This window comes from Chiloscyllium punctatum, chromosome 2 (genome assembly GCF_047496795.1).
Source record: "Chiloscyllium punctatum isolate Juve2018m chromosome 2, sChiPun1.3, whole genome shotgun sequence".
NCBI lineage: Eukaryota > Metazoa > Chordata > Chondrichthyes > Orectolobiformes > Hemiscylliidae > Chiloscyllium > Chiloscyllium punctatum.
Window position 1 is genome coordinate 63,733,768 of NC_092740.1, and position 18,393 is coordinate 63,752,160.

The window sequence follows — 18,393 nt, forward strand, 5'->3', positions numbered from 1 at the left end:
CCCCTTTCACAAAGTAGACTTTATGCTCTCACCCGACCTTCAGCCACTGTTTAGAGACAATCTATCCATCAGCATACTCTGCAGCTCCAACTGGGGTGGGTAGAGGTGGAAGAATTCCAATCTCCACGAACCAGACCTTTAAAAATAGCCAACTGTACCTCTTATGTTCGGTCGAAGGGTACTGGTTTGAAAAGTCAAGCTGTTGTGTGAGTGAGTTCCTTCATGCCTTAAATTGTCCAATAAGAAATAGGATAGCTATCTTTCTAGTCTAACAAGAGAGTTTTGTTCAGTAAATAATATGAAGCTTTTTGCATCACTGAAACTATTTACAGATTACATGAATTGACTGTCATGTCACAGAGTACTAGCAGCCCACTACCCTTATGCCTGTCTCCAACCAGCTCCTTTTCTTCTGCTCATGTTCTGTGACATGATCAGTGTATGGGGTTACTGTAATCATCTGTTAAACCCTTCCATATCTTTTCAGGCAAATATTTCTGCCACCCCAAGTCTTTTTCCACCCTCTTCATATTATTTATTTATTTATGTTTTTACATTCACTACAACCCATCTCTCCCTAAATCTACACAAATTTAGATTCTCCCAGAATGTTCACTTTTCTGACGTGGAATAACGACACTTTGTTGGGTAGGTGTTATTTGATTTGGACTTTCTTCCTGGTCGTCTGATATCTGTAGTTCTCCCTTCAACTGAAGGATCTTTAACCTCATATTTCTTTCCCAGAAGACTTCATTAATTACCCTACTCTTTACTGCTATTGTTGTGGTCCCTTGCTTTCTTTTTTCTTTGCAGTATCTCAAATCTTTGCACATTTATTGTGTCTTCTTAGTGGTGTCTTCCATGGAGCTATATGCACCACATCTTAAATCTGTGTTCATGGATCTCTATTCTCAATCTGCCTGTAGATTTGTGCAGAAGGTGATCGACTTTTTATTCAAACTTGTTATTTATTTTGGACTTTCTTATTTACCTTTAACAATTGAATACTCTGTTAAATCAACATGTTCAATTCCTCAATGCTTCATGTCATCTCCATAATTGGTATTAGAGATCCTCCTGCAGAAGTTAAGGAGGTCAGATATTCACTTGAATTCGTGCTTTCCAAGTCTCCTTAACATCTTGTGTCAGACTGTCGTAACTAGTTGTTCACTGTGCTTTGCTGCAATCTGACTTAATTCAGTTGCAGATGCTTCAATTGTCTCAAGTATGCAGTTTATTGATTCTATTTGCTTATGTTGGCTTGCTGGCTCTTGGAGTTTGAACTCTCTTCAGTGTTGGCAACATCAGAAAACATTTCTTTGAAACAGGTATGGTTACAACTTCTAACAAAGCAAATATCTACTAGTCTGCAATCTTCCTTCTAAGCTGCCACAGCTGCTCCACATATGCCAATGACAGCACTGACTTCGGAAACAGAAGGGCTGTTGCATACTCGCCTCGGAGGCTGTGCAGTTGGAAAGAAAATTCAGAAGAATGCTACTAGTCTGTAGAATCATGAATGCAGTCATCTATGGACTCCCCTGGATGCTTCATTCTGTGGTTAAAATTCCTGGAAGAGTAAAAATCATTAGTTCTGAGGCTGAAATAATTGTCAAAAACTTTCAGCATCTCTTCAAATGTGCTGGAAAATCTCAGCAGGTCCAGCAGCATCAATGGAGAGAAATCAGTTAACATTTCAGGTCCAGTCACCCTCCTACAGAACTGACGGTAGTGAGGAAAAAGATAGTTTTTGGACAGAAGATGGGGTGGATGGGGAAGTGTGGAGAATAACAATAGGTGGAGATAGATCCCAAAGGGAGAGAAATATAGTTGAACAGACAAAGGAGTGGCTAAAGGTCAGTCTAAGGGAATGCATAGTTGTTAATTGTGACTATTAATGGCTAACAATGGGTAGTGTGTAATAGAAGCCCATGTGATGACAAGACTTGGTGTATGGGGTTGGGGGAAAGTAAGGGGAAAGGTGCTCAAGCCCGAATATTGTTGAACTCGATATTAGGTCCAGAAGGCTGTAGAGTTTCCAAGTGGAAAATAAGGTTTGTTCTTCCAGCTTGCATTCAGCTTCACTGGAGCACTGCAGGAAGTCTGAGATGGAGAGTTGGCCAGAGAACATGGTTGTGTGTTGACATGGCAAGCAACTGGAAGCTCAGGGTTTTTTTGTGGACAGAACATAAATATTTTGCAAAGCAGTCATCCAGACCAGGCTTCATTTCCCCAATGTAGAGGAGACTTACAGTTTAAGGAGCGAATACATTGGAAAAGATTGAGTGAAGTGCAGGCAAAGCATTGCTTCACCTGGAAGATGTGTCTGGAACCTTGGATAGTGAGGAGGGAGGAAGTAAATGATTATGGGGAAGGTATCATGGGGTTTTGGGGACATGTTGGGAGTGAAGGAGGAGTGAATCAGGGTGTCCTGGAGCCATGGTCCTTACAGAAGGCAGAAAAGGGAGGGAAGGGGAATATGTCTCTGATGGTGGCATCCTGCTGGAGATGGCAGAAATGATAGCTAATGATCCTTTGGATGTGGATGCTAGTGGAATGGAAGGACAAGGGGGACCCTATCTCTGCTGTGGGAGGGAAGAGAAGGGTGAGGGCTGAAGTGCAGGAGATGTGTTGGATCCAGCTGAAAACCCTGTCAACTGCAGTGCTGGGGAATCCGCAGTTGAGAAAGAAGGTGTACATTTTGGAGGGTTCCTTGCTGAAGTTCACATCATCAGAACAGATGCAATGGGGATGAAGGAACTGGGAGAATGGAATAGAGTCTGCAAGCAGGGCATGGGGATGTGTAGTCAAGGTAACTGTGGGAGTTGGTTGATTTGTTGTGGATACTTTCCCCCACACTACACACAAGACCTTGTAATTACACATGGATTGCTATCACATACTACCCATTGTCAGACACTAATTGTCCCCATTAACAGTTACTCATTCCCACAAACTGACCTTTAGCCACCCTTTTGTCTGTCCGAATGTGTTTCTCTCTTTTTGGGCTCTCTATCTATTGTTTACTCTGCTCACTTCCCCCTAGATTAGAGTGATGCTGGAAAAGCACAGCAGGTCAGGCAGCATCCGAGGAGCAGGAAAATCGATGTTCAGGCGAAAGCCCTTCATCAGGAATCACTTCCCCCTAGCCTTCTGTATATAAACCATCCTTTTCCTAGCCACCATCAGTTCTGAAGAAGGGAGACTGGATCCAAAATGTTAACTCTGATTTCTCTCCACTGATGCTGCCAGAACTGCTAAGATCTTCCAGCAATTTCTGTCTTTGTTTCAGATTTCCAGAATCCACAGTTCTTTTGTTTTTTTTATTTCTTTGAATATGTTTATTTCTTCCTTGGCAATTTAGTGAGTCATCTGTTGTACTCCCAAATGATCAATAAATACAATTTTTTTGAACTTTATTTGGGATTTAATTTAGAAGCTTCTAATATCTCAAGAAATGTTTTCTTCATGATGTCTAATGTTATGTTCTAGTTGGTCGATCCCTGAAATTAAATCTATTTCTGATGCCGTGGTTTCCTTTTGTGCTTTTTTTGTGATTTTACCAGATGATTTCCATTTTTCACTGATTTAATGAAAGATTCCAAAAAAATTCTGTTAGACCAGGATTGCTCATATCTTTAATTTGCCCAAAGCAAATCGGCTTTTAACAACTGATTTTGTGATGTTTCCAACTCTCCAATCTCACATTGAGTTTCTCATTCGTCCTGCTTCTTCCATTTTTTTCTTGCCATACATTGTGGTATCTGCCTACTTTGGCAGCAATGGCCAATTTGAGCTGCACTTCAAAAAAAAATTCTTGTTATTTTAGCTGGCATTGTTCAACATTTCCCCTTTATACGAGGAATTCTTGTCATTTTAACTGGTGTTGTTCAAAAATTCCCCTTTATACAAGAAATTCTTAATTTTGATTCACGCATTCTCCAATGTTCATTCACTCACTGGCTTATTTCAAGTTCAGGACTGCTCTTACAAACTATCATTTTGCAATGTAGCTTGTACCTCTGCTTTTGACCTGCAGATTTCTTCTGATCCAGCAATTATTTTATCTGGTTTCAAATGCTTTCAGTTATTCTCTGAAGTATTCTTCAGTGTTGCCTCAAGGTTTCCTTCTCTGTGGTTATCTGAACTTCAAATCTCGACTGATGGTCTTCAATAGTTGCTGTTATGTTGTATGAAGAGGCAGATCTGTCTTCAGATTTCATTCAGATCACCAATGCTTCTCACCATGCTGTACGGAAGAAATTTTCAGATCCTCACCATTTGTATGTGCTGACACTGATACATTTCCTCAGGCCCTGCATGCTCATTTGGAGATGAGGACAGATACCTTCAGATCTAATTAGAGGAGTCTGTTACAGAAAATGAGATATCCTTTATTGTATTTATGCAAATATTTAGATGTTACAAGGACATGGTATAAATGCAGAGAATGGTCTTCGATCTGACAGATTCAAGATTAATCCCTCCTCCAGTCTCCATGTCATCACCACAGTGTGTGGTACTTACAGTACCCAATCAATATTAATCCTTCTGAGCTATATGCAACAGCTAGGGTCGTTTCCAACTTACTTCTATGGTCAAATCTTTTGGACACCAAAATAATGAAGGGTATGTCAGGCTACAAATGCATTGCACTGCACTTTTAGTTCAATGAAGAAAACAAAAGTGTTTCATTAAGAACGTGGAGATTCTTATATATACTTCTTATAGAACATTACAGTGCGGAATAGGCCCCTTCAGCCCTTGATGTTGCGCTGACCTGTGGAACCAATTTAAAGCCTATCTATCCTACACTATTCCATTTTCATCCATATGTTTATCCAGTGACCATTTAAATGCCCTTAAAGTTGTTGAGTCTACCACTGTTGCAGGCAGTGCGTTCTACACCCCTACTACTCTCTGAGTAAAGAAATTACATCTGACATCTGTCTTATATCTATTACCCATTAACTTAAAGCTATGTCCCCTCGTGCTAGCCATCGCCATCTGAGGAAAAAGACTCTCATAGTCCACCCTATCTAACCCTCTGATTATCTTACATGTCTCAATTAAGTTACCCCTCAACCTTCTTCTCACTAACAAAAACAGCCTCAAGGCCCTCAGCCTTTCCTCATAAGACTTTCCCTCCATACCAGGCAACATCCTAGTAAATCTCCTCTGCACCCTTTCCAAAGCTTCCACATCCTTCCTATAATGTGGTGACCAGAACTGTAAGCAATACTCCAAGTGTGGCCGCACCAGAGTTTTGTACAGCTGCAGCATGACCTCATGGCTCCAAAACTTAATCACTCTACCAATAAAAGAGAACACACTGTATGCCTTCTTAACAATCCTATCAAACTGGATGGTAACTTGTAGGGATCTATGTACATGGACACTGAGATCTCTCTGCTCATCTACACTATCAATAATCTTACCATGAGCCCAGCACTCTGCAATCTTGTTGCTCCTTCCAAAGTGAATCACCTCACACTTTTTGACATTAATCTCCATGCCATCTCTCAGCCCAGCTCCGCAGCTTATCTACATCCCTCTGTAACCTACAACATCCTTCCACACTATCTACAACTCCACCGACCTTAATGTCATCGGCAAATTTAGTAACCCATCCTTCTACACTCTCATCTAGGTTTTCTATAAAAAATGACAAACAGCAGGGGCCCCAAAACAGATCCTTGCGGTACACCACTAGTAATTGAACTCTCAGATGAACATTTCCCATCAACCACCACTCTTTGTCTTCTTTCAGCTCGCCAATTTCTGATCCAAACTGCTAAATCACCCTCAATCCCACACCTCCATATTTTGTACAATAGCCTACTGTGGGGAACCTGAATGGAAATCCATATACGCTACATCAACTGTTTTACCCTCATCCACCTGTTTGGGCACCTTCTCCAGGAACTCAATAAGATTTGTGAGGTATGACCTACCCTTCACAAAATTGTGTTAACTATCTCTAATCAACGTATTCCTTTTTAGATGATTATAAATCCTGTCTCTTATAACCTTTTCCAACACTTAACCCAGAACTGAAGTAAGGCTCACTGCTCTATAATTACCAGGGTTGTCTCTACTCCCCTTCTTGAACAAGGAAACAACATTTGCTATCCTCCAGTTTTCTGACACTATTCCTGTAGACAATGACGATGTAAAGATCAAAGACAAAGGCTCAGCAATCTCCTCCCTGGCTTCGCAGAGAATTCTAGGATAAATCCCATCTGGCCCAGGAGTCTTATCTATTTTCACACTTCCTAGAATTGCTAAAACCTCATCCTTGTGACCCTCAATCCTAACTCGTCTAGTAGACTGTATCTCAGTATTCTCCTCAACAACATTGTTTTTTTCCAGTGTGAATACTGACAAAACATATTCATGTAACACTTCCCCATCTCCTCTAACTCCATGCACAACTTCCCACTACTATCCTTAATTGGCACGAGTCTTACTCTCATCATTCTTTTATTCCTGATATGCCTATAGAAGGCCTTATGGTTTTCCTTGATGCTATCCACCAATGACTTCTCATGTCCCCTCCTGGCTCTTCTTAGCTCTCTCTTTAGGTCTTTCCTGGCTGACTTGTAACTCTCAAGTGCCTTAACTTTTATGTCTCATCCTAAGATAAGCTGCCTTCTTCTTCTTGACAAGAGCTTCAAATCTTTAGTAAACCACAGTTCCCTTGCTTGACCACTTCCTCCCTGCCTGACAGGTACATACTTATCAAGGACACAAGGTAGCTGTACTTTGAATAAGCTCCACATTTCATTTGTGCCCATCCCCTGCAGTTTCCTTCCCCACCCTATGCATCCTAAATCTTGCCTGATCACATCAGAATTCCCTTTACCCCAGCTATAACTCTTGCCTTGAGGTATATACCTATCCCTTTCCATTGCTAAAGTAAAGATAACTGAATTGTGGTCACTATCACCAAAGTGCTCACCTACCTCCAAATCTTGTATCTAGATAATCCTTAAAGTCCTCAACTTGTCATCTTGCAATTCACAAAGTGCCTAAGATCCATTCCAGCAAGGAGTAAGTTTTCTTGTTATCATACATACTGAACTTTTCAAGCTGGTCATGGTTTGAAATACACATCTTATGTAAATTAAAGCAGGGCATTTGGATAAATACCTTAACTTGGAAACACACCCATCTGATCAGTTTGCCATGGGGAGAGTAATCCAAACAGAAACCAATTGATGTTTGTAAAACAAATGAGTTAACTCAATTGCAATTGTTTGTAAAAGAAAAAAAATTGAAAAAGAATTTTGAGAGTTTGTATCACTAGTAAAGGAATCAATTGTAACTTTTGGATCAAAAGGAAGACTTTTACATGTAACCTGGTCACCCTTGATCTGGAAACAGTATCCGCAGGAAGGAAATCATGATTAGCAGGAGCTAAGAGGTTAGGAGGGTCCACAAAGTTCTACGGTATGTAGGGAAAATTGCATCGGCTAAATTCTATTTACAAATGAGCCACTGACTGAGGAGTATCACCTCAGAGCTTGAAGGAAAGTGACTGGAGTTCTGCTTGATGGATTATGGGGCTGACAAGGGGAACATATAGATGGGTGGACTACCGATTAACATCATGAGATAAGCTTTGTTTACTGGCAATTCTATGTGCATTTCATAGTTCATACTGACTGTGATTTGCTTATTAAATTTAATTCATACTCATTCCTGTTCATGTTAATTTAAAAGTTACAAAAGTTCAAAACTTGTTATTAATTTCTTGGGGGTCATTCAGTAAATTTGGTTCTTCCATTTACGGATCACTGCAAGCATTATAATACCATCCATGCCATCAATTTGCATCAAATTCTTCTGAAGAGACCAGAATTTTAGATTAGCTTCCCTAAGGTGTGGAAACAGGCCCTTCGGCCCAACAAGTCCACACCAACCCTCCGAAGAGCAACCCACCCAGACTCATTCTCCTACATTTACCCCTTCACCTTACACTACAGGCAATTTAGCATGGCCAGTTCACCTCACCAGCACATCTTTGGACTGTGGGAGGAAACCGGAGTACCCGGAAGAAACCCACACAGACACAGGGAGAATGTGCAAACTCCACACAGACAGTTGCCTGAGGTGGGAATTGAACCCAGGTCTCTGGCACTGTGAGGCAACAGTGCTAACCACTGTGCCACCGTGCCGCCCCAAATAAAAATATCATGTTTAACTTTGATACATAAATTAATTGCATAATGGCCACATAAGAACAGTACATTAAGCAAGTGTAAAGTTTCTGCAGTTTACTGGTGGAGATCAACTGGTTGTCATTTTTTGCACACTGTAATGTTACTACCTGGTGTTCACACAAAGTTGAATTTACTCTGTTGTGCTCCCAAAAATGGTGACCTAAGTTTTCTGGCTTTCAGATAGTTGGAGTCCAGACATAGGATCCATAGTATTCCCATGGGAATTGCTCTGGAAATTTGACCTTATGTTCAAAATTATATTACCACCTGGGACTCTTTAAAAAAGGTCTCTGACACTCTTTAAATAATTCTGATCTACTTACCTGGATAATTATCCTGGAAATATAAGACAGGTTAAAATCATGTCCAAATCTTGAGCAGCTGACTCTCCCAGAGCTCCTCCTCGGACATCCCTCCCCTAAGGCCCCATAAACCACCACACCTACCCCCTTCCCCGACTTCCACTGACCCTCTAAGTTTCCCCCGACTACAAACTCTTACTCCAAACCCTTAACCTCCAATTCACACCCTGAACCTGTAACTCCAACCCTCCAAATGCTCATCCACCAATCTATGATTCTCCTTCCAACTCCCTGTAATCCGGACTTGTACCAAGAATACTTGATTGTCTGCCTCAACTCCCACTGAGTCTTTCCCCACCCATAGTCACTCAACTCATATCGCCTGGATCCTCCTTCCCTCTTACCTAATCTCACCACCATTAGATCCATTTATGTAATCATCTCATTCATCAACACAGTGAAAAGTTGTCCAAATATCCCAAAGCTTTGCAATGTATTAGTTAATAAGTTTACCAATATATGGCTATATTTTTAAAGGTGACATGGTTTTCTCCAATTAACCAATGATGAGGAAGTACTCTGAATTGAATTATATTCTGTGTTTTGGAAGAGTCGGGTTTGGAAGTTCCAGTGAGAAATGTGGATCTCTATTGCATTATTGTGGAAAAACAATTGGAGCAGAGTGACAATCTGACAATGATCACTGCTCCATGTCGATTCAGGCTGGTGCCAATAAACTGCCAAATGCATAACCAGACCCTTGGGTTATTGCAGAGATGCCCTGTGGGCACTTCAAATGAATTGCTGAATATTAAGCATGGTGCTGGAAAAAGCAAAGCAGCTCAGGCAACATCCAAGGAGCATGTGCATCGACGTTTCAGGCAGGACCCTTCTTCAGTCCTGACTTGCTGTGTTTTTTTCCAGTGCCACACTTTATCAAACTCCGACCCTCCAGTATCTGGAGTCCTCGGTTTCTCCTATGATTTGCTGATGCAAAGGTTGTCAGCAGTAATTTATTTTACAGTCATAGGCACCCATACAGCGTTAAAAAACCGCTGTGCATTACATCTGTTTATCTCTTGTAAAACAAAGACAAGAATGCCAATTATAAGACTGGGAAGCTTTAGTACTCATCTCCTTTGTATTTGCACTGCTACTAAATGGCCTATTTTCCCAACATCTGAGACAGCAAGCTAACACAAACCTTAGGCCTTTGAATAACTTAATGAGTGGCCTAAGATTCATTGTATAAAACTAGCCTTTGAGCAATGAAACAGGAGCTGGGCTTGCTTCACTTAGGTTTCTTTTGCAGTCATTACAACTTCAATAGTGATAGCTACCAATTAATTTTCCCATCAACATCCACACCACATTCCTGCTCCCCTATACTTACATTTGTGAAAATGCCAATAGGTTACTATTTTTATTTAAGTGAACAAACAGCTTGTAGTCATACCAGACATGACTAGATTTTCCAATTAGTATTAAATGAGATCGGTTGGAAATTGGTGTCCCTTCAAAGCAGGTTTTCTTCCAGTATTTCCTATATAGCATGAGATCTCACTTAACTGCTGCTAGCTTACCTCAAATCTAAAGAGTTTATCATAAATAAGTCAAAAGAAAGGTGACAATGAAAACCGCCAAGGCCACAATGTTCCAGTCGCTGAGATTAAAGGACTATATGGCACCATATATGGGGAATGGTTATCTTGACATTATGAGTTGCAGTCCCATGTACATTGGTTAGGAGGATTAAATGGATGGTTCAGACAATGTAAACTACTAGCCCTTAGAAATAGGGGCTCAGGATCAGAGGGCAGTCATCGTCAGGTGATCCTTGTAGGGGGTAGTCCTCTTCAGGAATCTTCAGAAGGAAAATAGATTCGAAGAAATTGAGGGAAATCTTAAGGAAGTGTTCCCAAACACTTTGGCTATCGCATAGGATGGTACGTTCACAACTTTAATAAGATCAACACACTCCATGCTAACAGCCTGTTTGTCCTTTGCTATCAGTGAGCCATTTCAATTGTGATCACATGGACATTAAACTAGTAAATGGGAGGGACGGCTTGGAGAGGTCAATACAGTTTCAAAAACAAGTAACAGGACAGAGAGTAAAGAAAGAGTCAGGAATCCTACTTTAGGTATGGCAGGTAAATAGTACAGAAGAAGTACATTGGTTAAACCAGATGAGAGAAATAATAAATAGGTGAATAAAGCACCAGTACTGAGGGATAGATTACAGTGTATGGCCCAAATGAGAGTTCTAGATATAACTGCATGGAGTGTAAGGAATAAATTAAATGAGCTGCAGACATAAATTCAAGTCGGAAGTTATGATGCAGTAGCTACTGCTGAAACATGCATCCAGGTTGAGACTGGGAACTAAATCCATGAAAGGTAAGTAGTGTCTGACTAATTTTTCAATGAAATCTCCAGAGGGATAGTGGGAAACAAACACGTTTGCTGTGTTATGACTTCCAGAAGACTTTCAGCAAGGTACTTCACATAACGTTAAGTCACAGGATGAGAGTCATGGTGTTGGAGGTAATGCCATAGATAGAGAATTGGCTCATGGGCAGAAAACAGCATATGGGGAAAATGGTTCTTTTTCAACTTGGCAACCTGTAACCAGTGGGACCACAACTGTTTACAATATATATTAATAACTTGGAGGAAGAAAGCAAAGGTAATATAGCTAAATTTGTAGCTGCCACAAAAATTGGTGGAAAGACAAGTGACAGGAGGATACAAACAGTTTACAGAGATATTGATAGGTGAACCTCACTCACTGGAGTATGTCAATAGGCCTCAAACACTCTTGACCACATTATTCTAGAGGAGTGAAGTGCAGTGGTGCCTTTGAATTAGTATTTCCTGGGACAGCCATGACAGAATGTGACTTTAAAAAAAATGTGGGAATGCAAGGTGAGAAAGGGGTACAAACATTTACAGAGATAATAATAGGTTGAGTAAGGGGGCAAAAAAGTTGACAAACTATAATGTGCGAAAACGGGAAGTTAATCATTTTGGAAGGGAGAACAAAAGAATTTAAATCGAGAAAAGCTGCAGAAGGTACTTGTACATGAAAGACAGAAAGCTAGCACATAGGTGCAGCAGTCATCAGGAAGGCAAAGGGTTGTTGGTCCTTATTTCAAAGGGCGTGGAGTATAAGAGTAGGGAATTCTCACTGCAATGGTACAAGGTGCTGGTGAGACCATACCTGGAGTACGGTGAGCAGTTTGTTCCCTTTATTTGACGAAAGATACTGTTTCACTGCAGGCAATTCAGAGAAGGTTCACTAGGATAATCCTGGAATGGAAGGATTATTTTATGAGCCAAGGTTAAACTGGTTGAGACTCTACTCATTAGAGTTTAGAGGGATGAGAGTTGATCTCATTGAAATATATGTTGAAACATAAGAGGCTTGACAGAGTAAATGCTGAGAGGATGTTTCCCCTCATGGAAGAGTCCAGGACCAGAGGGCAATTTCTTCTCTCAGAGGGTTGAGTGTCTTTGGAACTCTTTGCCACAGAGAATAATATGTATCTAAGGCTATAATAGATGGATTCTTGATCAGTCAGGGAATTTAGGCTTTATGGGGAATAGGTAGGAAAGTCGGATCAGCCATGATCCTACTGAATAGCAGAGCAGGCTCGAGAGACAGAAAGGCCTACTACTGTTCTTATTTCTTATGGTATTATTATGCTAGTTTAGGAGAGATAGACAAGGAGTGTGAAAGGTAGTGAATTTCTGGAGTGTGTCCAGTATAATTTCCTTTAGCGATATGTCCTGAATGGAACAAGGAGAAAGCTGTATTGGATTTAATAATGAATGATGATCCAGTGTTAGCAACTTGTTTGTGCAAGAACATTTATCAAATGGTGATCATATTGAGTTCAATGTTGCATTTGAAAGTGAAAAGCACAAAACAGCTACTTGGATTTTTACATTTAGATAAGGCTGACTTTAATGAGATGAGACAGAGATTGTTCGCAGTAAAGTGGGAAAATCTACTAATGGGATAAACAATTGAAGATAAATGGAGGATATTTAATTAACTATTTAATGTAGTTTATACCCTGAGAGGGAAAATTCTATTTCACATTAAAAAAAACAGTCATGGACAACTAAAGAGATGACTATGATTCTATGACTTCTGTATTTTTTTCTCAATGTTCCTTGATGCTAATATGCTAGCTTAGTGAACTTGTTTTAAATAGCAATATTCAGGAAATAGACCGACTTACCAGTATATTTAATATCTTTAATGTGGTCATGCATGTTAAGATTATTCATAAGGAGCAGTATCTAACAAATTTTGACACCAAGCCTAGTAAACCTGATGATCAAGAATGTGAAGAGAGATGTGAAGGTTGAGTAGCTCAGGGAGAGAACTACAGAGCTTTGGATCTTGCAGCTGAAGTCACTGCTGAATGACTAAGAAATGCTCAAGGGGTCATAATTAGAGGAAAGACAATATTTCAGAGGGTTATAGGGCTAAAGAAGATAGCAGATAGGGAATGGTGAACTCAAGAAGGGATTTGAAAACAAGGATGAGAATTTTAAAATCAAGGAGCCATTGTAAACATGAAGTTGATATGTGAATAGAGCTTATTGTGAGTTAGGACATGGACCAGAGAGTTTTGGTTGACCTCAGAGTTTATGGAGTATAGAATGTGGGAAGGGACCTTAGAGTTCATTGGAATAATTGACCCCAAATGTAACTTAGACATGGGCAAACATTTCAGCAGTAGACCACCATGTAAAGGGTCATGTAAAGGGTGTCAAAATAGGTAGTCTTGGTGACACCCTAGATTTATAGCTGCAAGATTATTTCAGTGTCAAATATGACATTAAATATCAAAAATTGCCAGAAAGAGAAGGATGGACTTAGTCTGTGGAAGCAGTAAGGACTGCAGATGCTGGAAGCCAGAGTCAATAGATGTGAAGCTAGAAAATCACAACAGGTCAGACAGCATCCAAGGAGCAGGAGAGTCAATGTTTCAGGCCGAAATCCTTTGGTCTGCTTCTCACAAATTTTGAGAGGAATGCAAAGCTTGGTTGTGTGATTCATCTTATACTTTTTTGATTTTTAGAAGTATGTGAATAAACAAAACAAGGTTAGATGTAGACTATTTTCCCCTTGAGCCTGCTCTGCCATTCAATAAGATCATGAATAACTGTTTTAAATTCCACATTCCCATCTACCCCCTTAACCCTTGATTGTCTGCCTAAAACACAAAACCTTTCGATCCGTCTTTAAAATATTCAATTATCCTGTCTCCACTGCATTCTGAATCAGAGGATTCCAAAGTCAATGTATAATTCATTTCTCATATCACAATATCCCATTTAAACATTCCTCAATTACAAGAAAACCACAAGCACTGTCATTTTTAAGCTAAAGTAAATTAGCAGGTGGCATCAGTTGAACATTTTATTTAATCCTGTTATTATAATTCTCCCCCGATGATGTATTTCAAAACGAGTTTCACAAGTGATTTTTACCCTTCGGACCCATTTTGCATTAATTGTATAATTGACATGGGAGACCAAAATATTCTTCAGCTTATTTACACACATTGAAGACGACTTGTATTTGCACTCATTAGCAGATGAAGTCAGTACTGTATTTTATGATTCACTTGGGACACTCCAATTTTTCATGTTTCAGGGTATTCATCATGAATTTTTAAAATCATTCCTCCTGTTCATGACTGATTTCACAATATTTTCTTGGTTCAATTTTTTATCTCTGGTGGCACAAACACTGGCAACTAGTGACTGTGAAGCAGTATGTCTCCCCAAGTGTTTTTTTGTTATTTGAATATATATCTCTTCACATCCCCTATAAACCCCTCCCCTTCCAACCACAAACTTCATAAGTGCCCTTGATGAAGACAAACTTTACAAATGGCAGTACCTCTGGCTTCTCTTCCCCCATATCCCTTATAGTTTGTTTGATTGCATGTTCATATGGGCTTCTTTTCTCTCATCTCTCCTTAGATTTTGAATAAGGTATCAGTGCATTTATTCCATAATAATCGTAATTTCACCCAGCTCATTGTGATTTTGCGCAAAGCCTTGGGGACGTGTTTTCCCCAAAAGCAAATTCAAATTTGCTTTTAATCTATTTTTTCATTAATATTCATATGTTATTAGGGTGGCACAGTGATTAGCACTGCTGTCTCACAGCACCAGGGACCCAGGTTCAATTCCAACCTTGGGCGACTGTCTGCATGGGTTTCCTCCTACAGTCCAATGTTGTGCAGGTTAGGTGAATTGGCCATGCTAAACTGCCCATAGTATCCAAAGATGTGCATTAGTCTGAGCAGGAGTGGACGCAGGACTGCTGGGTAAGTGAGGCTTTATATTTGGGTGGTTGCTTTACCCGAAACACTACTCGGGAAGTGACTACTGCCCATCCTCATCCTCAAACAATAAAAAAAGGTTCGGTGTGCTGGATTGGTAAGGTGACTAGTTTCAATAGTCTCGTTGGGAATTTACAACATTGGGAATGGAGGTTAGGGCAGTTGAATGTTCCTCTTGCAGAATGTGGGAGGTAAGGGTGACCACTCGTGTCCCTGCTCACTGCATCTGTGGGAAGTGCACCCAACTCCAGCTCCTCAAAAGCTGCATTAGAGAACTGGAGCTGGAGATGCATGAACTTCAGATCATTGGAAGACAGAAGGTGTTATTGAGAGGTGTTATAGGGAGGTAGTCACACCTCAGGTAAAAGAAGAAGGTAGATATTACTGTCAGGGGATGGAAAGGAACTGACAGGCAGTGGAGGGAACCCCTGTGGATGTACCCCTCAGCAATATGTATACTGTTTTGGATACTGTTGAAACTGTTGGTACTGTTGGGGGGGATGACTTACCAGAGGTAAGCAATGGGGTACAGGTCTCTGGCACAGAGTCTGTCCTCGTTGCTCAGAAGGGAAGAGGGAAAAGGAGCAGAGCTTTAGTCATTGGGGACTCCATAGTTAGAGGGACAGATAGGAGGTTCTGTGTGAACAAGAAAGGCTCATGGTTGGTGTGTTGCCTCCCATGTGCCAGGGTTCGTGACGTTTCAGATCATGTTTTCGGGATCCTTGGGGGACAGGGAACAGCCTCAAGTTGTGATCCACATTGGCACCAATGACATAGGTAGGAAGAGAAGGTAGGATTTTAGGCAGAAATTCAGGGAACTCGAGTGGAAGCTTAGAGCTAGAACAAACAGAATTGTTATCTCTGGTTTGTTGCCCATGCTACATACAAGCAAATTAAGGAATAGGGAGAGAGAGGAGTTAAATACATGGCTACAGGGATGGTGCAGGAGGGACGGTTTTGGATACCTGGATAATTGGTGGTCTTTCTGGGGTAGGTGGGACCTCTACAAACAGGACAGTCTTCACCTGAACCAGAGGGGTACCAATATCCTGGGGAGTAATTTTCTAATGCTGTTCAGGTGGGTTTAAAATAGCTCAACAGGGGGATGGGAACCTAAATTGTAGTTTGAGTATATAGGAGGTTGAGAGTAGTGAGGTCTGAAATAAAGTTGCAGGGTCGCAAGAAGGCACTGGCAAGCAAGAAGTTGGTTTGAAGTGTGTCTACTTCAACACCAGAAGCATCCGAAATAAGGGGGGTGAGCTTGCAGCATGGGTTGGTACCTGGGATTTCGATGTTGTGGCCATTTCAGAGACATGGGTAGAGCAGGGACAGGAATGGTTATTGCAGGTTCTGGGATTTCAATGTTTCAGTAAGAACATAGAAAATGGTAAAGTGGGGGGGCAGTGGCTGTGGCATTGTTAGTCAAAGACAGTATGACGGTTGCAGAAAGGACATTTGAGGCATTGTCTACTGAGGTAGTTTGGGCTGAGGTTGGAAACAGGAAAGGAGAGGTCACCCTGTCAGGAGTTTTCTATAGGCTTCTGAATAATTCCAGAGGATTAGATTCCCTAAGTGTGGAACAAGTCCACACTGACCCTCTGAAGAGTAATCCATGCAGACTCACTTACCTACACTTACTTCTGACTAATGCACCAACACTATGGACAACATAGCATGGTTAATTCTCCTAGTCTGCACATCTTTTGGAATGTGAGAGGAAACCACAGCACCCAGAGGAAACCCATGCAGACACGGGGAGAATGTACAAACTCCACACAGACAGTCACCCAAAGTGGGAACTGAACCCAAGTCCCTGGTGCTGTGAGGCAGCAGTGCTAACCACTGAGCCACTGTGCTGCCCTTAAGGTTAGGATAACAAAGATGATCCTCAATAGGAGCAAGAGTGACAGAGTAGTTGTTATGGGAGACTTTAACTTTCCAAATATTAACTAGACATACTATAGTTCAAGAACTTTAGATGGGTTAGTCTTTGTCCAATGTGTGTAGGAGAGTTTCATGACACTGGATGTAGGCAGGCCAACAAGGGGCAAGGCCACATTAGTTTTTGTACTGAGTAATGAACCTGGACAGGTGTTAGATTTGGAGGTAGGCACACACTTTGGTGATAGTGACCACAATTCGGTTATGTTTACTTTAGTGATGGAAAGGTATATACCGCAGGGCAAGAGTTATAGTTAGGGGAAAGACAATTACGATGCGATTGGTCAGGATTTAGGATACATAGGATGGGGAAGGAAACTGCAGTGGATGGGCACAATTAAAATGTGCAGCTTATTCAAGGAACAGCTACTGCGGGTCCTTGATAAGTATGTACCAGTCAGGCAGGGAGGAAGTTGTTGAGTGCGGGAGCCATGGTTTACTAAGGAAGTTGAAGCTCTTGTCAAGAGGAAGATGAAGGCTTATGTTAGGATGAGCTATGATGGCTCATTTAGGGTGCTTAAGAGTTATGAGTTAGCCAGAAAAGACCCAAAGAGAGAGCTAAGAAGAGCTGGGGGACAGGAGATGTTTTTGGCTGTTAGGATCAAGGAGAACCCGAAGGCTTTCTTTTGGTATTTTAGGAATAAAAGAATGACAAGAGTAAGATTAGGGCCAATCAAGTATAGTACTGTGAAGTTGTGTATGGAGTCAGAGGAGAGGGGGAAGCGCTAGAAAAAGACAATGTTGACAAGGAGAATACTGAGATACAGGCTACTAGACAAGATGGGATTGAGGTTCAAAAGGAGGAAGTGTTAGCAATTCTGGAAAGTGTGAAAATGGATAGGTCCCCTGGGCCAGATGGGATTTATCCCAGGGTTCTCTGGGAACCCAGGAAGGAGATTGCAGAGCCTTTGCCTTTGATCTTTATGTCGTCATTGTTTACAGGAATAGTGCCAGAAGACTGGAGGATAGCAAATGTTGTTCCCTTGTTAAAGAAGGGGAGTAGAGACAACCCTGGTAATTATAGAGCCATGAGCCTTACTTCGGTTGTGGGTAAAGTGTTGGAAAAGGTTATAAGAGATAGGATTTATAATCATTTAGAAAGGAATAAATTGATTAGGGATAGTCAACATGATTTTGTGAAGGGTAGGTCATGCCTCACAAACCTTATTGAGTTCTTTGAGAAGGTGCCCAAACAGGTGGATGAGGTTTAAAGCAGTTGATGTGGTGTATATGGATTTCAATAAGGCGTTTGATAACATTCCCCACGTTAGGCTATTGCCCAAAATGTGGGGGGCATGGGATTGAGGGTGATTTAGCAGTTCAGTCAGAAATTGGCTAGCTGGAAGAAGACAGAAAGTGGTGGTTGATGGGAAATATTCATCCTGGAGTTCACTTACAAGTGGTGTACTGCAAGGATCTATTTTGGGTCCACTGCTGTTTGTCATTTTTATAAAGGACCTGAATGAGGGCTAGAAGGATGGATTAATAAATTTGCAGATGACACTAACATTGGTATAGATGTGGATAATAGCAAAAGATGTTATAGGTTAC